Source organism: Ciconia boyciana, chromosome 1 (genome assembly GCF_034638445.1).
Source record: "Ciconia boyciana chromosome 1, ASM3463844v1, whole genome shotgun sequence".
Classification (NCBI taxonomy): Eukaryota; Metazoa; Chordata; class Aves; order Ciconiiformes; family Ciconiidae; genus Ciconia; species Ciconia boyciana.
Window position 1 is genome coordinate 92,497,010 of NC_132934.1, and position 20,930 is coordinate 92,517,939.

A 20,930-nucleotide genomic window follows, 5' to 3' on the forward strand; every position below is an offset into this window, starting at 1 on the left:
ATTCCTTAAACACAAAAAGACACATTATCTAAAATGTAAAGCATGTGATTCTGTAATTAAAAATTAAGAACATCCTTACAGTCTCTATAGTCTGTGAAAAAAGTTAGGTCTATGAGGCTTTATATCTAACTCTGCATATCAGTGCACTTCACCAGATTCTTTGATTTTAGCACCTACACTGCTACGCAGTTTCAATCAAAGCGATGTGAACAAACTAAAAATGTGTAAAAAGTGATGCTGAGTTGGCTGGACAGCAATGCATCTGTTCTAAAATCCAGCATTTCTAAGTTCAGCCATCTTGTCTGCCCTAATTTAACATCTGTATTTTTCACCTGCATGATTAAATTAATTGTGTTCAATCAAATCCATTTTGTAATTACATATTTAGGGCAAAAATATGGACCTTTGTTTTTTAATCTTAGAAGATTTCAGATATCTGGAATATGTTCTGTGCCTGTCCCAACCTCGACATCCTATCCTGGGTTCAATCCCATCAGTCTGTGTTTGGAATCAGTCCTGGTGGCTATGAAATGGAAAGCTTCCATGCATCTTTGAATAATTTTTTAATTTTGTTCTTCAGTGGTTCTAGTTCTTTGTTGTTAATTAGATCAAATCACATTTCCACTGAGGCTGTAACAGTAGTGTCATCAGCCTGTAATCTGTCAAGTCCCTCTGAAACCTCCTTCAACTGGTTTTGTAAATTTAGTACCTCTCTGTAAAGTTCCTTGCAGAGTAAAATGTGTGCTATTTTTTGATCAAAGTCCTTCTTGTTCTCGGTGCAAATTTCAAGACACTTGTTGATGCAAATGTAGAGGCATGTGTTACAGAGAGCAACACTAAGTGTCTCTGGGAACCACGGACATCAGTCTTCCTTTTTCACTCGAGTTAGCCAGGCTACTGGTGATAGCAGAGTGATTTTTGTCTTTAGGCTCTACAGTATAGTTTTGGGAAAGTTTGGTTGCTACTTTTTCACTCAGTGTTGTTGAAATACAGCACTGAGCAGCCGTATAGCAGAAGCAGAAGAAATAGTTTTAAACATTCTTGTTTCAATTTTGTTTTTGTTGTCTAACCGAATACTAAAGACATCTTTCTCATGTTTCCTCTTTGTTCTTGGATGGTATCTTCAGTAACACTGCACCAATATTTGTGGTTTTCATTTTGGTACAGAATTAATAGCAGCATACAAGGACATACATTTCACTGTTTGTATGCTTGTGGCCATTAGGAGGTCATTTGGCATGTTCAGCTAGCCAACCTGCACTAATGTCACTGTTCAATGCTGTTACTTTTATTTTTCCCTGTTTCTTCACTTGGAGATTCTTGTAGTGGACAGCTGAATTTACAAGTGTCTAAAAGAAATGTTTCAATCATTGCTATCAATTGCTCCTTTTGTGTTCCATTGAAGGCAATAGCATTAAGATAAAATAAGGTTGCATCTGTCTTGTTAAGCAGAGCTTTTCTTTACAGCATAATCAGCTAGTAAGCTTATTTTTGGGTCTTCAAGACACAAAGGTGTCTAATGTTGAAGAGCATCTAGGAGGTTTGGAACACAGATTTAAATTGTCATTGCAGCTACATTTAATAATGATAATGATAGCACTAAAAACATCTCACTTTCAGGATCATCAAACTCATCAGAGTTCTGCTTCAGTAGTTCCACTTAAAAGAACATCTCATCTTGAAGGGTCTGCAGAAACTAATTGTCTGCACTTTTTGAGATGGATGTGAATTCATCCTAACTTCTTGAACAATTTTTGACAATGCCTACACTATACTGTTAAAGAATTATCTTGGGTTTTGTATTACTTTGGTACATGCATATACTTGTTTCCTGTTGCTTTCTTCAACTTCTCTTGAAGTCAAATAAATGAATATTCTTATGTGTGTTAACCATTAAGCTCCAGTTAGTAACACTGGTATCTTTAATGTTAACAGTAGAGCAAGAAACCTGCTGTCTGGATTTAATAGTTAGGATTGAAAACTTGGGTGAGATAGCTAGCTTTCATTAGACCCTTGTTATAGAATACTCAGACTACTTAATGGCAGTTTTTAGATCCTAAAAATATTGTAAGTTCATGTTCAAAACTCGTTCCATTTATTACTTTCTTTTTAGCATCTGATGACAAATGATTCCATCAACTAGCAGCATCTTTCTCGTCAGGTCCTGAAAGCATTGCTTATTCCTCGTCTAAGTAGGTAGGCAAAAATGTACATTTTTTGCTGTCTTTTACGAGGGACAGAAATCATTGTACTCGTCACTTCCCTATTAAATTTTGAAATGTTTACATTTTTCATTTGTAGATGGAAATTAGAGCCTTGTTTTTCAAGCATCACATGTTCCTATTCTTTGTTATTTTCATGTAAACATATCTAAGTGGCAGATCCTAAATAGTCAGCACTAATAGAAAAATGCCAGTGGATTGTTCTTGTATCTGACACTGTAAATAGGGCTATCATGACTCATGGACACTTGGCCAAACTAGATATAAGCAACAGCAGCAAAATGTAATAACATCTCCCCGGGACCATTGTGAGGAGCTGAGGAGTGTTCTACTGTAACTCATGTTACAGTAGGTGCGGGCCTGATGTCTTGGGTCAAATGTATTTATGCTTTTGAAGCCACCTGTAGATTTGTCTGCCAGGGCTCTATCTCATCAATCACGTCTGTGTGAGTTTTGGTTTGGTGTTTTAAGGGGAGGGCATGAGGAGCACCTCTCTAAAAGCCACTGTTCCTCAGATGCTTTCAGTTGCTGAAGAGAGAAATATGCTAATTTACTAATACCATGTAATTTGTGCTGCTTTTGTTCATATTTGTCATTGGCATATTTAGTGGTTTGCTATAGCTTTTTGCTTTTTTTTTTCCCGCCCTTTTTTTTTTTCCAGTCTCTCTCATGGCTGCAAACTGGTATGTATCTATGTGCCAATATTACCCTCCCTGTGCGGTCTTAGACGTAGTGCTGTTAAGTGAAAATCTAGCTATCAGTTTCATAAGTAAAGCTTCATTTAAATTGTTTACTGACATTTTCTTAAAGATGGAGGTACACATACTGCTTTAAGAGTGAGAAGGACTTACCAGGTCCTGTGGGAAGTCCCAAGAAGCTTTCTGTGGATTGAGAGCCTGGCCACAGCAGGAGATGGTAACTGTGTGGGATGGCTTGCTCTTCATCCACCAAGTACTTCCTTGTCCCCACAGGGATGGTCTTAGGTCCAGGGCTCCACTCAGAAATTCCCATGGCTTGATCTAGTCTTGAGTGCACGTGAGACAACTGAGTACTGAAAGACTAAATTCGCAGGAGGGAGTGTGTATACATGTGGTTGGAGTATGAAGGTATACTAAGAGGAGCAGAGTTAAGGCTGCAAATATGCAGATATCTATGGTAAGCCTAAAGACTGCAGCTATAGGAGATTCTTTTTTAGCCCAAGCAGTATTTTTGGAGCTGAAGGGACTTCAGTTCAAACTCAAATCCATGAAGTAATGGGTGCTTATGGCTACTCCTAAAACACTGGTGTGCTTCCTGGCCATTTAACTGTGACAATGGAGTAATTCAAGTTGTGATGTTTTACTTCCAACTTTATGGTCTGCCTTTGCCACAATTCTCAACATGCTTCCTAGTCTTTAATCCACACTTCTTTTAGCTGCTAGAAAACAAATTGGAAATACCTTCTTTTACTCTTGTAGGGAGGTTTTTTTAATACTCCTTGAGGGGAATGAGATAACTTTATGCACTTTTCCCTTCTTTTATTCCCCGTTTTGCCTGTCTGTTCCTTGATGGTTTTCATTCTTCGATCAATTCCATCAATTTTAATTGGAATTTTTTTCCTGTCTTCTCTTGTGATAAAAAGATATCTTCATGTAATCTGTTTCGTTGGGCCCAATGGTAAAAGGGCTGTCTTTGGGAATTTGGACATCTATTTTCCATTAAAATGAATGGATATAGTGTTAGTATCTTGCAGGGATTTGAACACCTTTGAGCTATTGTGAAGCAAATATTCTTGTTCCTCTCAAAGGGAGCTCTTGCCGTAGATAGGGATGGATAATCTTGAGCTTTGAGACCTGTGGATAGTGCTGAGAGCCTGTAAGTCAACTTTTTGGTTTCATTTGTCTTGCACATAACTTTTCTTTTCTTGGAGGAGTAGCCTGTAAAGTAACCCCAAAGAACTTCCAACATCATTAAGTACCACCAAAAACTCAAAGAAATTGTTATGTTGTGGCTTCTCCAGAAAATGATACAATTTGTCCTTCATATTTTGAGACGGGGTCAGACTGAGCTGACTTTTAGCAGTATGGTAAACTGGTGCTTTTTTTCCCTGGTGGTTGACTTCTTGTGCTCCAAAATTACAGCTTTAATTTAGGAGGTAGAAAGCTTGTAGCCTGCTTGACTGTGAAGTTCTAATTAAAGATTGCACTAGATGTGAGCTGACACTTGGTTATTTGCAGTCGGTCTCCTAATACAAGAAGTCTTGGACATTCGAAGCAGTGTTGACTCTGAAGACTATTGACGTCCATTTAAATGTTAAAGCCACTTACTGTTTTACTGTTGGTTGTTTTTTTGGGTGGGTTGTTTTTGGGTTTTTTTTTGTGTGTGGTTTTGTTTGTTTGTTTGTTTGGGGTTTTTTTTGAGAAATAAGGCAGGAAAATGAGATATTCCTGTTACGGAGACCTTGAGCATTCTTGTCACATTTTGATACCTTGAGTCCAGAGTAGTGTTTAGATTGAAACAGCAGTGGGAGAGTAATTCCCCATAAATTTTCTTCATTATAACCCTGTAACTACCTTTCTCATACCTATTTTTAAACTGTGAATGATCATCAGCACTAGGTGCATGGATGAGCTAGACGTCGTGCCTGAACAGCCAGTCCCAGCTCTCGTGACTGAGAATAGATGTGTTGCACAGGTAGCCATTAACAGGGCACTCCCAGTTTACCCCCATAAGGCCATATCTGATAATCCCCCATCAATTTTTATGGTGTGTTACAGCTTTACTGTATGAATCCCCAGGAATTCCAGATTGAAACTCAGTTTTACTTACTCAGCTAGATGGGTGCATGATGTATAGCTTGATATTCATGTGGGATTTCTATCAGACATTATTTTTGTCTCTTGCTTGGTGTCTGGCCCACAAATGGTCTACTGAAGCTAGTCAAGACTTTCATTTAGCTGTAGTGAAGTACCTTTGTTTCTGAAACAGAAAGCTTTAAGGTATACTGGCATTTATGATTTCAACATCTGTGATGTTATCACAGTGTGGTAAAAAGAAATGTCGATTCATTCCGAGACCACAACAGAGAGTACTTAAAGTCATATTTGTATCCTGATTCTTACCGATATTTTGTTGGATTCAGGACAACTCAACAAATGGAACAGTAGGACAGCAAAGTACCAGTTAATATAAAGTTATCTTTATTCCCACTTCTGTTTATTTTGTTGGGTTTTTTTCATTGCATACTATCAAATGGTTTCACAGTGTGACCTCTGATTTTGAAACAGAACAAATTAAATGTTAGTTAGTACTGATTAGTGCAATGTTAACATTGATTCTTTATTTACTCAAAAATCAGGAAATTAAAGTTCCCCTGACAAACTTAATTATGCCTAATTGCACAGATATTACAAAGGGGATCTCTTATTACATAATCCTAGACCATCTTGGTAGCAATACCAAATATTACAGTCCTAGCTAATAATTGCAAAGAAAGTTATAGAAAAGAAGCCCTTTGACCATAAAATAATATCTAACTCTGCCTCATTACAAAACCTGACTGAAGAGTAGCATTGAAGTTGGTACACTTTGTTTCCATTATATCATTTTGAAAATATTATGTCACCTTGTTCTGTATGTTCTAGTTCTGTACTGAAAGACTCTTTTGTTCAAATACAGGCAAAATAAGAGTTGTTTGTCTATAGGATACCCAAGTTCATTTCTGTCAGGCTTACACCACCAGTAACCTCACCAGATCTTCCAATTTTTGATAGGTTTGATTGAAAGAAAGGCTCTTATCTCTGTTCTTGTGTAAAATAAGACCTGAGGCTTAATTTTAAGTTAATACAGCTTTTTGCTTTTAATTTCTTTGGCTTTAAATAATAAACTCTTTCATCTTTTCCTTACAAAATGAATTTCAATTAATATTTCAGGAAAAGAAATGCACCTCTAAATGTGTCCTTTAAAACAGCTGAGCAAACTGTGTTCAGATTATCCAAAAATTTCCTCCTTTAGGCTAAAACTAAAGGACTAATTGGAACCAGTCTTGCCTAGCTTTTCTAAGAGAACTTACCTTATATAAAGTAAAAAAAAAAATCAGACCAGGACATTCCTTTTCTTTATTACATCTAGTTTTTTATTCTTCAGAAACATCTTTGACTAAAAGTTTCAAAGACAATTAATCCTGCCCACCTACACACAACAATAATCCCCCTGAGGTGGTATACAAATACTCAAGTTTGTGAAAATGAAACTTTTATACTTAATTTTGCTTGTGTTAGTGCTAGTAAAATGGCTGCATCCTTACTAGTGCATCCTTACTAGTGTTTCCTGTGCATTTGATACAGAGGTCACCAGTTTTTTCTTGGAGTGGGCTTCTCAGACTAACAAGGATAAACCTTTGTTTGATGTTTTACTCATTTCCATGTCTTTACTCCATGGTCTCTGTAATATTTAGTTTACCCCAAAACAGAATCAAGCACTTTTGTATACTCCCAGATCAGAGTGAGTTGGCCTAAACACCTGCAAGGGCCTGTGCCTGATATTTTCTATTGGCTGTCTGTGGGATTTTAAGGGCATATATCCAGAAACACTAAGCATGGGGACTTAGCAGGAATTTGGGCCATCTGAACCTGGGTCCTAGGGTGAAATTTTGTGCTGAGCTGCTTAAAAGTGTGATACAAGCCACACAACTCTGAGAAAGAGAGTATAGCCTTTTCAGTAACTTACAACTCCAGTCTGCCTGGTAAATGCATTGGTTTCCCCTTCCCTAGAATACATGGAGAAAGATCTTCTATAGGAACTTTCACACAGTGCCTATGTTTGAGGAAAATAATCCTACATCAGCCGAATGGATTTCATGGTGAAGTATTAGATGAATAATGGCACTTAGTATTGCTCCTTTCAAATATTACAGCATTATTGTACACGCTGTGATTTTATATGTATATTTTTGTGTGTGTGTGTTGGTCATATAGTCTTAGCTTTAAGAAAATAAATAAAGAAATTACTAGTTTTTATAATTGTATAGAAAAGCATAAAAAAGTACTTGGGAGCATAGTAGAGATGAAAAAAAAAAAAAATCCCTGGCTTTTAAGACTTTGCATAACTTTAAGGCTTTGCATAACTTTTCGAGCCTACTCAAGATTTTTGGATGTTTGAAGTTTCAATACTGTTTGTCTCTTTTCTGTAGAGGTGGTTTTTATCCACTTTACATATAGTCAATCAAATAAAAGTTAAAGTATGGAATTTCTGTCTTTGTACATCTGATACACTTAAATTGCATTTTTGTTTTTATTTTTCCAGAAGTGGCTATTCATTTTGGGGGCAATACTCTCAGATGTGATACTCTAAACTAGAAGATAATTACCTCTTGAAAGAGTAGCATCTTTGAAAATGCTGACTTAAATATTTTGCAGGTAGAATAGTTTCATGCTCATAAGCTTGTGAGAATATTCAGTTGCACGCAGAGGGTCAAATAACAGCTTCCAAAGTATTGCTAGTGATGCCTCTCGCTTTTTTCCCATCTAGATCAGATCTTCATTCATGATAAACTTAGTGCATCTCAACTGATGTGACAATCACTAGAGTTGCAGAAGTTTGGTTTGGTTTGTTGTGGGGTTTTTTGTTTGTTTGGGTTTTTTTCTACTATTTAAAGAGGGTAAAAGTGAAGTGGTGGCCGTCTAGAGCTTCATCATTTTCACTGTGGTTCATGTCATAACCGTCTGCAATTATTATGACAGCAGTCAAATCCTCCTGCATGCTCCCTAACTTTCTGGACAAAAATATAAATCTTTGATAGTCATCCTAGTTATCTGGTAGAAGAGAGCGATGGATGTGCATCCTGACTTGTTTGTTACCGTAGCTCCTTTCAGATGGTAAAACTTCCTTTTACAATTTGTTGTTCAGTTTGGGGTGGATTCAGTATGGGTTTCCATAAGTAAATCATCAAATTTCTAGTCCTTAAATGTTGACTGAACTGCAACATGACTCTTTATAATCGAATTATAGGTAACCTTTGGGAACCATATAGTTATATAATAGAGGGTGCACCATACGATGCAGTAGTCTGTGTAACAAGATCTGATTCCATTGTAACTCCACAGCTTGGATGAGGGCCTTGCACGTTAGCTCAACAGCTAAATTGGTCACAAATGGCCTGCCGATGCAAATAAAGGTAATATCCCAGCACTCTGTACGTGGAGAGGATTAAGACATACATAGCCAACGCCACATACGTACCTGCAGGTTGTTAGGTGTTAAATAATTACAACACAATCTACACATTCAAGACAGAAAGCTAACACATTAACATCCCAAGTGTGTGTGTGATGTATGTGTAATGGGGAGATGGGGATAAAGCATGTGGGAGTTGAGGACTTTTTGTGTGGTTTTGGTTTTTGAATTGGAAAATGGTATGTTGGTATGGTACTGGTCTTCTGGAGTTTTATGAGGACTCTCAGTCTGTGTAGGTGGTGACTGATACACACAAATGTTGATGAGTATAAAAGCAAGGAATTGGCTTTGTTGGGACAAAATTTCTTGTATTGCCTAGATCTCACTGTCGCAGTTTACTGGTGTAGCAGCAATATTTACCCAACACAGTATGAGAGTAATGCAGTACTGTGGTATCTGACATGGGATTACTATGCAGTGGAAACACCATTTTGCAGCCTTTGTGCAAAGTGGCCTAGGGGCTGTAAGGGAACAGTCATTGTGCAAAGTGTTCCTTTACTGAAGTGCTGGTAGTGTTATCCTAAAAGAAAGTGGGCATTTATGGTACTTGGTACATATTACTTGCAGACAGATTTTCACAAATCCATTGAAACTGTTGGAGACATATCAGCTTTGCATCTGATCTATTATTCAGGACATTCCGGGATTAAAAATAAAAAACACAAACAACATTAGAAAAGCCAGTTCTGGTTCAGCAAGTGCGCCCCAGTCTTGCCAATCAATTGGGCTGTCTGAGAGCCTGATCCATAGAGGCAGCATAGCCTGAACTTCTGATCAGGAAAGCCTGACATCCCAATCTCACTTCTATTTTCACAGAGTGATTAAGTCTTTCCATTTAGTTTTAACTGTCTGTAAAATGGGAATGTGTCCTGGTTTTGGACACATGGAATGATGGATCAAAGTTGCTAAATTAAAGGAAAGTATTACTTATTTGGAGGTCTGGCAGTAAGTAATGAGAGCTGAAATGGGAGAACAATTGAGATTCTTTGCTTATTGAAAGACACCAGAAGCGTGCTGTATTTCTCTCCTTCTGTCCTCAGCATCTTCACCAGTAAATCTGCAGGGATAAAGAGCTTTTGTGTGGTTCTTCTACGTTTTTGTTGACCCCTGCTGATGTAAATCAAACATACTGTCCTCCTGTTATCTTCAGGTTTAGAAAACCTATTTTTAATCACTTCATACAGGTATCTAATTTGAATCAGTCTGCCACACTGCAGGACTCTTGTGCTTTTTTAATTGGCATCTTTCTCATTACGTTTGAACAAAGTTGCAGAGACACTGCAGGACACCAGTAGAGACATCTGAATCACCAATCCTGTTGGGCTGGCAACATGATGTGTGATATACCAGGGGAGTCTAGGAGATCTGCATATGTGGTGAGGGGGACTAAGTGGAAGCAATCAAGTTCAGACATGTTGCTGTGAGTGTTTCTAGGTCCTGCCTATATCATCTGAAAGAGAATTGTGACAGAAGTGTGCCTGGGATTTTTAACACCAGTATGGTGTTAAACCAGCCTGGTTTCTAAGAACAATTCCTCGGACTGTAGTAAAGCGGAGCTCCCTGAAGGCATTGATGGAACTGTCGTAGGGCAGGTATGTGGAGTACATCAAAACCAGTTTGTTACCCCACCACAAGGATGGGCAGGATCCCCAACCAGTTTGTGAAGTCAGTCCCACAGAAATTTCTTTAGAATTTGAAAAAAAGCCCTTAGATAACTGCTCAGAGGCCAGTTTTTTGGGTTTTTTTTCCAAAGGAAGTAGCTCTTAGCCTCAGACATGGTTATATGATGCTGTGACTCCTTTTCCAGTTGTGGTTGCCAACAAGATATGTCTAAACTCAGCATGTTGGCACACCTGGCAACATAAAAAGGAGAGGAGAGACCAGAGCAGTATAGAATATGTTATTTGGCACCAAAGCACCTTCTTCCCTCTTAGTCCATCATCCAGAATCTTGTCATTTGCAACAAAGACTTTAACAGTTCTGGTGGACAGTTTGATTTTTCCTATCTCCCCCTTACTACAGAAGATCAGGGTGTTCTTAGGGCTGTGCAGCTCCCTGGGGGAACTGCAGATGGGGCCCCTGCTGCGCCAAGCACCAGAATTTTCTACCTGCCTTATGGTGCTAGTAATTTTTTCATTCTTTTTAAGGCTTTGCTAGAGGGTTTGGGGCTCCTTTGCCTCCTTAATGACAGTTGCTAGAGATTAACACTGAACTGAGAAGACAAGTTTACAGAAAAAGAAAACCAGGAGTATCACCTACTGTGTAGACCAGCATTGCCTGTTATTGCATTCAGGATGGATAATGCAGCATTTTACTAAGACAGCTGGGAGCCCTCTGTTCCAGCCTCTTTCTCGTGGGGTGATCCCATGTGTGGCATAACCAAAATTCGGTGTCTCTGCCATGGGAGAGGTACGCTCCTGGGCACGTGACAAGAGTTTGCTTGCCTGTTCTGTTGTGTGGCCAAGTGTAGGCCAGCCATGTGACTGCCATGCAGGCCCTCACCATCACATGGCAGGTGTGTGTCCGGTCCTGTGACAGGGCTGAAAGCCGTCAGCAGTTACATGTCCTCTTTCCTCTTCCTGGAGGTGAACCAAGTACATGGCCGTCGACCTGCTCCCGTAATGGAGAGGAGGAATTGCAGGCCCACAGGAATGTGGCATGATGGTGAGCAGGCTCTCATCAGGCATTTCGAATCAAGCAAACGGGCAAGCATTTTTATATTAGCAAAACATTATTAAATCAGGATTCTCCGTTCAATTGCATCACTCAGTATTTCTTTACGCTCTTTTTGTATGGTTTAAGTAGACTGAATGATTTATAAGACAACAGAGAGTCAAGCCATTGATGGTTTGGATCCATTTAGAAAGACTCGCAGGCAAGGAACCAGTTGTGCAGATCACATCTTGCAGGGTTTATCCATCAGGTCAGACAGATACTTAGATTTTATAAAGATTACGGCTAATTGGATTAATTTCTGATTGAGGGCCAAAACTAGCTTAAGTTGGAGTGTACTTCATATTTGCTTTCAAACAACCTCAAGGTTTAAAAGTGTTTGGTTTTGGTTCTACAGTTCTGCATGTACACAAACCCCATGCAACTTTGGAAGGAGTAGTTTTGGGTTCCAGTTTAGGTCTGGTCTAAGTGTTGCCATAACTGGATGGAATTGGGCTCAGTTCTAGTATTCTTGCAGAGATTCAGGCTTCCTCAAAATATGAGTAAATTTGACCTGTAATCCATGTTCAGGTACATACATGACATTTCTAGAAAGTTACAGGAAGTAAGGATCTAGATGCCTCCCAACTTAAAGTTTTTGCATCTGGATCAATGGCAAATCTGAACATTGTTCGAACTTAAGTGTCCAACTTAGTACTCAAATTTCAACCTGAATGTCTGTTAAATTGAAGGGTTCAAATCTGTATTTTATCAGATGGAACGTTTTGAATGTCTCTTCAGATTTGTATCTATAAGGTAGGTAGGGCTGAGGAATGAATGTCAGTTTGGGGTCAAATGTTCCAGAGTACTAAGAGCTTCTTACATCTGATATCCTCATTTTGGTGTAGATCTAGTTTTTAAATTTGAAATTCAGACACTATTCATATTATTTGAACTGAATAGAAGTACATAAAATTTTCTGATTTTCATCAGCTGGCTTTGATACAGGTCCCCTTGATAAAGTATTTATATTTTTCCCATAACATTCTCCATCATAAAACTCTGAGAGATGCCAGGCTTAGATAGAAAGTTCAAGCACTTCCTATATTTATGGTGCCATCTGCTCATGGAACTATAGTTGAGTCCATTTTACAGATGGAAAAACTGAGGCAGTGAGCAGTCAATTGGTACATACACGGCAGATTGAGTTACCAGTTAGAAGCAAAGTCTCCAAATGCTCCTTCTGCCTTCCTGACCTTACATATCCTTCAATAAGGTGAGTATGGTCATGAAGTCCAGAGAAGCAAATATATAATAGGGCTAAATTTTTGCAATATATATTTGGAGTAATGTGTAGAGCAGCCTTACATATGCCAGGTATGTACGTAGCTAAATATTACAGAAGGAGTTGAACTAAGTCACCTAATAGAGCTTTTTACTCTTTATGTTTTACCCTAAGGTAAGAAAGGCTGTGTTTTGATGAAAACACTAATGAAAATTAACCTTTTGAAAAAAAATTACTTAATCCTGTATTTACTGTACATCTGGATGAAAACAGAATGTTTATAAGCGAAATACAAAAATGTGTATCAGCTACCAGTGAACAAAACTAATCAAATACACCAGTCACCAGGCTGGTTAATATTATAAAGACTGTGTGAATCATGAATATCCAACCAGCCTGAGGGTACAAATCCATGAATCTAGGGAGTTTACCTGTCTCTTATAGTCAGCAGGCTATCCCTTTTCTATCACTACAATTTAGGCGTATATTGCCTAATAATAAATGCGATAATAAAAATGTATTTTGGGAAGCAGGATGTTGTAATAGAGCTTTAGATCAAAAGTTGGATTAATTTTACTTAATTTTAGCCAACTACAAGCTAGCTGCCTAGCCTAATCTAGTTCTGTAGGCTCCCTCCTCAGTGGAGAGAGAGAGAGAGGGAAAGCTGGGATGAATTGCTTTTGGGAGGTTCCTGTCTCTCCACTGACAATAGAGGGAGCCTACACAACTGGCTTAGATGGCACACTTAACTTTTAGGTGGGTATGAGCTACTCCAGGCAAATGCTGTGTTAAACACGAGGAGATTTGGATTCTCATCTGTTTTTCCACTGATTTACAGCATAACCTTGGGAATATCACTTAACCTTTTTTTTTCCCCCCCTTGGACCCAGTTAAAGTTCTTGGAGAACCTGTGTCCAAAGATGAAATACAGGTGCAAAATCTTGTTTTCCTGCTCTTGCTACTTTCACATGCCTGTAGTTGTCATTAAAATCAACAGAATTTTTGTGACAGCGTGAGTTTACATGTGATGAGAGGCAGGGCTGAGTGAAAATTGTTTTAGAAGCAGCATAGATCTTCTTCAGATATGACAGAATATTGTAAAGATAAAAATCCAGTAACTGGTTACGTGCATTAATTTTCCCATCTTTGCCTCCCTTCACATCTTCCCTCTAGCCCCCCCCCACCCCCAGGAAAAAAATATAGGGAGTGGGGAGAACGTTCTTCAAATTAGACCTATATTTTAAATAACCTTGGCCTGTTTGCAACTGGGAAAATGTTTTTTTACTTGAGAGATTTATTTCTGTCCTTGTAACACCATGTACTATATGCATTGCACCTGTTCAGACATAAGCACAGCACATTATTATAGCTGTAGGGGTAGAAGCTTCCCAATATATATTTTTGAAGGGAGGGAATGCTGGGGAGAATAGCCCCCTCTTTTCAATTGTTTACCGAGCAGTCTCTTACGAAGACTTCTTCCTCATCGAGATCAATTTTCCCTGCTCCCCTATTGTCTGGGGAAACCTATCTTCAGGAGCGTCTTTCTTGAAAGATCTCATGACTTTAAAATCATCAGTGGGCTTTGTGTAGTCTGCCTGTCAAAAGAGATATGTTTACACCTTCCCTGCATGTGTTAAAGCTATAAGGTTACGGAGCAGAATGGCTGATACGTTTCGGCGCTTCACGCTAATATGCACAAAAAAAATGTATTTATGATAATTATATGGACTGTCTGAAACAATGCATTCCAACATCCTGTAACATAAATAAGAAAGGTGGAGCCAGCCGGCACTAAACTGTTTATTTGCCAGCAATCCTGCTCAGCCCCGTATACCTTTTCTACGCTGCCTCAGCCTGGCAGTATTGAACCTGTTGCTGCATTAGCCGAGTTGTATTTTGCTAGATAGGGGAAGGAGGGTTGTCTGCTGTCTGGTAGGAGGGCTTTGTCTGTGTGCGCCTTTCTCTCCCTCTCCCTCGCTCTCCCTGTCTCTCGCACTCTCGCTCGCTCTCGCTCGCTCTCTCTCGCTCGCTCTCCCTTTCCCGTCTCTGTGGTTTGTAAGGTAGGTTGCAGTGTGTGTATATACACAACATCAAGAGCAGGAAAATGGACTCATTAGGGAGGCAGGCAGTCATTACCACTCACACTGTACTTCCAGGGAGACAGCGACTATGAGGAGACAAACTGAGGACTGGGGAACAAGGTAGGCCAGTCAACTTTTATAAAAAATAAAAGAATAAAGCCTCTACTCTCCTTAAACCACCAGCACTTCTTTATTCTCCTCCCCCCTCCCCCCCCCCCCCGATTTTTAATTTAGAGGTGTAAGTTTGCCAGACCTATTTGCTAGCTTAAAATTCGGAACATCTATAGAAGGCCTTACCCTCTACAAATGTTTTTTCCCCTTCTACTTATTTAAGGGTGTGCCCCCTTATGATTCACTTTAATTACTTTTTTTTTAATCACGAAGGAAACAAATACGTTTGTTTTCCAACACTAGTTCCAAGTGAATCAGTATCTTTCACTCTTTTAAAACAGCCCTCTCCGTATGTTTGTGGGTCTCTCTGCTTTTTCTTTTCTGTTTATGCAGTTCCATCTGTCCGTCCATATATCATGTTCTCCTTATTTACTGCTAAATGGGGTTTTATTAGTATTTGCCAATGACTTTAAACTGTAATGCCAGTGACCAGGGTTAACGGTGACTCTCATTCTTTGTTTTCTATATATATGCACACTGTAAGTTTAAAGTCCATGCTTGGCATACAGTAAATAAAAGCAAAAAAAGAGAAAGCAGGTTCCACTCCTCCTGACAGGATTTTTATTTGGAGATTTTGCTGTTTGTCTGTTTTGGTGTGGGGGCGGAGGGGGTTAATTTTGGTTATTGTACATGTACTTTTTCCTCCTGAATATTTTTAACATCTATTTTTCATTATTAATATTTTTCCAGTTTCCTTTACTAGGAAGAAAGGAGACGTATGTTCCAACTTTTATGTTGCTGATCTAATGTAGCGTTATGGAGGCATCGCTGGGTTAATAAGAATTCAAACTTTCTAAGAGGGAGTTTGTATCCTTGGCTGCCCCCCACCCTCCCACTTTATGCATGGTTATGCTTGTGTTTCCGTGCGTACTGCCGGGGAAGGGAGGGGGGAAGGGAATAGATATTTTTTACAGTGGTAGCAAATTATGAAATCTATCGAGCCATTTTGTCCAGAAATAGTAACTATTTATTTACCATTTTTCATTCCACAAATATGCTGCTTATTTGTAATTTCAAACATTGAAGCTTTTCTCTGAATTAATATCTTTTTTTTCTTTTTTTTTTCTTCTTTTTTTCTGGGGAGGGATTTGTGATGCATTTCATAGCCCGTTTAGCATTGTCGAGTTTTTGGAGCCCAGATTTATCATGGGTTCTAAAGGCTGCTTAAATTGATCCATTTGAAAGGTCTTTTTATCTGAGCTCCTGTCATTTCTTCTGGAGAGTAAAACTGCTACTCTGCTGGAAACAAAAAAAAAAAAAAAAGAAAAGAGAAAAGAAAAGAGATAGTGGAAGTGAGTTACATAAAATGTTCTGGAGAATCGTAAGTAATTATATAAAATGGACGCTGATCAGTGGAGATCTCTCAACAATAACAATCACCTTTTTTAATAGAAAATTATTTATTTAATAGCAAGAGGCAGACTTCTTAAAAACATGCATTAGGCCTTCCTCTTAGCACAAAGAAGTCTATAATGCAATATTCCTAACCCACTTGGGACTGCCTAGGAGATTCTCCAAAACCTTCAAATCCTTTGAAATGTTTCTTAAAAATCCATTATTTTACAGTTAGAGAGAACTTCTGCTGCCAACAGGTTTTTTGCTGTCGTTTGGGGCTTTTTTTTAGCTGTCCTTTAACTTACGACTCCCCAGTTTCAACAGAAGTGCCTCCTTGCTGAACAAACTAAGTTAATTGAAATCCAAAGCAGCAGATCTATTCACTGGCACTACAACTACAGAAACTACTTGCTCCATTTTATCAGCAGCTTTATTTCCAGACCCTCAGTGAAACTTTTCAAGGTTTTATATATCAGTGTGCCAAGAATTGGTGGCTCATCTCGTAGCTGGGGAATGACATTCATTACTTCCTATTTTTTTTTCCCTCCTCCTTTTTATTCAAGCTTCTAAATTAATATTCTGTTGATAGACTTTAAATGTGTTTTATTGCTTCAAACGACCTGTTAACTGTAGCAAGGTGTTTCCTCCCGTCTTCAAGTTTGAATCTCAAGCTTTGAAACTCAGATTTGGGCGTAGAGAGGATGCTGAAGTTATGCCAAAAATGTAGGGGTCTTAAAGGTGGAGTAGCTGACGCCTTTGGATGGTGGTCAGCTTGGAGTGATGCAGCTGGAGTGTTAGCAGCCGTCCCCCTTGTGGGATGGGTGGGTTTTCAGGCACCTGTCATTTTCTCCTGAACCAGTGCAGGTGTACGTTCCTCAACCGCCCAGGTTTTTTGTAGGAAAGCATGTGGACTTGTCTTCAGGATTCTTATGTGTACATTTAGCAGAAGCCCAGCGTCATCTTAACATTTTTGAAAAACTTTAAAAATGACTACAAGATACCTCTTGATTTTATGAAAACCCCAGGCAAGAAGAATTCGAGCAGAGGAGAGCTGGAGTAGGAGAAACATTTTTCATTACCCAGTAAGATCTCTCTCTTTTTTTTTTTTTTAATCTTAAAAACTTTTTCACTGGGAAGATTTCATTTTCTTTGAACCCCAATTATATTCTAGCAAAAATAAAAAAATCTTAGCCCTTCTGATAGCACAAAGTCCATTTGCAATCTGGATACAGCAGCAAAGGGTACAGTATGCCTAAGTAAACTTAAGTCCCGCATATGATGCTGTAGCTGGAACTCGGGGAGCGTCAAGCCTGTTGGCCAGGGGGTTAGGACCGAGTTTGGCAGAGCGGTGTGTGTGGGGCGGTGTGGGGTGCTCTGGGTTCCCATACTCGCAGCCCGGGCAGCTGTGCGGAGCAGAGCTCGCGGTGTTGATTGGGTCACAGTGTGCTTTATTTTAGTGTTGGAGCAGACAGTTATCTAACACACCCACATGAGGAAGTGCTCTGGAGCAGTTATTTCATGCTTTGCCATGCCCTGTAGCTAGAGTAATTTTGGGCTGAATGGTGTGTGTATATGCTGCTTTCACTCCTGTGAGACGAAAAGCAATGCTGTTGGGGTTTTTTTGTGTGTATGTTTTGTTGTTGTTTTTTTTTAACAGGACCAAAAATGGGATATAAGACAGTCAAATCCAAATACCAAACAAATACCAAGTCAAATTAATTTTAATAGTAGAGGATTTTGCTTTTCTCTGAAAGGAGGAAAAAGTATCAATCTTGTTTATTTTGATAAAGACAGTTGTAGCAATTTCCTGAGTTGGATATAGCATTATTATAAATATTACTCACAGTTTTCCTATTTTCACATTTTCTTCATAGGCCCAGCTTATTCATAAGGGAAAACAGCTGCAGAAAATTAAAAAAAAGAGTAATATTATTTATATAAAACTTTGATGTAAATAGGGAACAGTGTTCCCTGTTAGAGAATTCTGTGGGATGGCTTACAAATCCCATACAAGAGAGATTACGGTCTTAGATAAATTGTTATTTAAATCATTTCAAGAAAACCCTGTTCGTTTTTGCAGACCATATGAGGTTTTAAGCAGAATGATTTGAATAGGAGTTCTGTTTAGAAATTGATGGCATGCTGTGGTCTTATAGATTTCAGTTGGTTTCACTCCTGTCTCTCTTTATCAGACTTTTTTCCACTGTGATCCGTATGGTGAAGAGCTTCTACTGAAAGAGATTCATAAATGTTAATGGAAAATTAAACACTGAAATTTAACTTCAAGTTACTTAGATTTTACTTTTTTTAAGCAAAACTTTTAGAAAATCCAAATCTTTTATAAATGTTTTTAATTTTTTTTTAATGAAACAATGCACTGGAAATAGTTATTTTTAAAGAATAACTTGTTCCCTCCATAGAGTCTGCAGTTCAGACTGTGCTGCAGAGGGACAATGATGGCAAATCAAAGTGAAACGGACTTCACTGATCTTGTTAGTTTGGCCCAAGAAAATTCAGAAAGTAAACAAACAATATCAGCTGTGAAAAATAACTTGGATTTTTAATTATCTATACCAATAATCCAGGTTTCTCTTGGTAAAGAGTAGTGTTTGACCATGCACCAAATTTTGAGATACTTTTGTAATATCTGTACAGCTTTAACTTGAGCAGATTTTCACAGATGTAGCGAACTTCCAGTGAGGAGTGAATAAAGGCAAAGGCTTTTGTCCAGAACGTTTTTTGCTTTGACGGTGTTGCCTATATTCCTGGTTATTATTTATCTCAAAAGTTAATATTTAGTTCTAACGGCACTGATCCAAGTCTCCTCTAATAGGAAACTGGCATTTTAGAATGATTGCTGCCTATGTCTTTCATGTTTTTTACATTTTTGTACTTAATCCTTCAGCGCCATCGTGTACTATGACGGCATTTTGAGCACCCGTCGCTGGCAGGAGTTCTGTTTGTGGACAGGTCTTGTAAAATGGTCACCGGAGGCACAGGGACATGCGCCACCTCCTTCTTCCATAGCCGCTGGGGCAGCCAGGGCTGCCGGTGCCACAGGACAGGTTGCTACACATCCCAGAGGTTTGCAAGAAGAAAAAAGTTCAGCTTTTATTACGTGCAGTGAAGACTGTATATCTTGAAGTAGTTAAAATACAGGAGTGGGAAATCGGGCTAATGGGATAAAGCTGTCTTTAAAGAAAAAACTACTGTTCCTCTGACAGCTGGGGTTTGGCTTTGGTGAAATGAGTGTGGAGGGTCCCAGCCTGTTTCTTATGGGGCAGATGTTCACTTCGCAGAGAAGTGAGCCGCTGACTGAGTTGGCACCAGGTGGCACTATAAGAAGAAAGGCCATGGACTATGCGAGCACAAAGGCTGAAATCCTTTCGTGCCAAGAAGTGGCCTCTTCCCATCAGTGACAACCTGCCCCGCCAGCCCCGTGGAGGGCAGATTTGCAGCCTGTGCTGTACTTCTTGTTGTCAGGCACTGTTTGTTCCTCAACATCTTTTATGAAAGACAGGTATTCTAACAGAAACCTCTCCTGCCTAATTCAAACGCTGGCAGCATCTTTAGGACTTTATTCTTCAGTGCCTCATGCCATATGCATTTCCTTGTGCTTTTCTGAAGTGGGTGGACACAGATCCCTAGGTAACGTTTTATGTCCAGTTTGCACAAGTGTAAATGACAGTACAAAGGGTGAACCAAAACCCATATGGTCTTCCTGAATGTTTGAGCTAGTATCAAATTGGTGGTTATACAAGTCTGTATTAAAAACAGTTGGTAACTACAACGAAGAGGAAAGAAAACCTGAATGGGCAATGCTTCCAACCCTCTGCAGAGCACCTATGGGAAATCGTTTCCAGGACAGAAGTGGTGCCATTCTGTAAGTTACACCTGTAGATGACCTCTTAATGTTACGCTTCCATAGTAGATTTATCTTGGGATTGTGGTAGAGCTAAAAATGCGAACAAGTATAGTGTGCCATTTGATTCTGAGGTAAATACAGCGTGGAAATCACTCTACTGATGTTTTTTTGGTTTTTGTTTTGTTTTTTTCAACTAAAAGACAAGCTTTCTAATATCGTGCTTCTAAAATCATCAATAGCTGGAAGTACAATCAATCCCTTGAGGATACAAAAGTAGGTCTGGGAAAGTTGCCTTATGGACTTCAGAGTTGTCCTTTCAGCCGACTGAAAGTTAATTATTGATTTCTCTTGCCTCCCTAGAGATCCATATGCCTGCCTTTCCAGCTAGAAAGTTAGTGGTCACAGTTATGGAATTTGAGAGCAATCGTCATGTGGCAACACAAGATTTCATGGGCTGGATGTCAGGAATGAGTAAGATGAGGTTGATACGGGGAGAGAGTGAAGAAAGACAACTAGGTAAAAGCTTATGTCCACTATTGTTTGATGTGGGGTGGACGTGGAGCTTGTTATTGTACATGGCTTTGGCTCCTAAACTCCTAGCAATTTGATAGCTAAGTGAGTCACAGACGTTAGTGACAGAGAGGAATGCTGAGAATAAAAACAAAACAACAACAAAAAACCCAACCAAAAAATCTCATTGTTTAGGCACAAACACAAGAAAACCATGTTTAATTGCTAATGTGCTCCCTCTGCTGGTTCTCTAAAACTAACAAATGCTATTCCCAGGAGACTGGGCCACACCCTCTGGGACACTGCCGTACAAAAATTGTGCCTAAATGAGTGGCTTTGAGCTCTCTTGCAACGAGCAGTATTAACAGGAAAAGAAGTCTTCTGATGAAGTATGTTAAAGCCTTATATACCACGCATGACTGCTGAGAAAGGTCATGAAATGTCCAATCCTGTAATTCAGCCTTTTTTGCTTTGTTTCTAGGCGTACTTATATTTTATAGATGTTTCTTTTTCTATCATTTCCCAAAGTTTGTATTTGCCATTTTGCTGCTGCTGCTTCTAGGATTTTTACCATAAAGAGTTTTTAAAAATGTTCA

The 20,930-nt window shown here is 39.0% G+C and overlaps 1 protein-coding gene across 14 annotated transcripts in view; it reads left to right on the plus strand.

The window, feature by feature from the left end:
- The first annotated feature begins 14,334 nt into the window (after positions 1-14,334).
- Positions 14,335-20,930, plus strand: part of ZBTB20 (zinc finger and BTB domain containing 20) — a 470,118-nt gene continuing 463,522 nt past the window's right edge. For 13 of the 14 annotated variants that reach the window (XM_072882091.1, XM_072882038.1, XM_072882100.1 and 10 more), the window contains exon 1: positions 14,335-14,573. The gene's annotated coding sequence lies outside the window, so the exon portion shown is untranslated. The remainder of the gene's footprint in view (positions 14,574-20,930) is intronic. The other variant, XM_072882053.1, reaches the window with a different exon arrangement.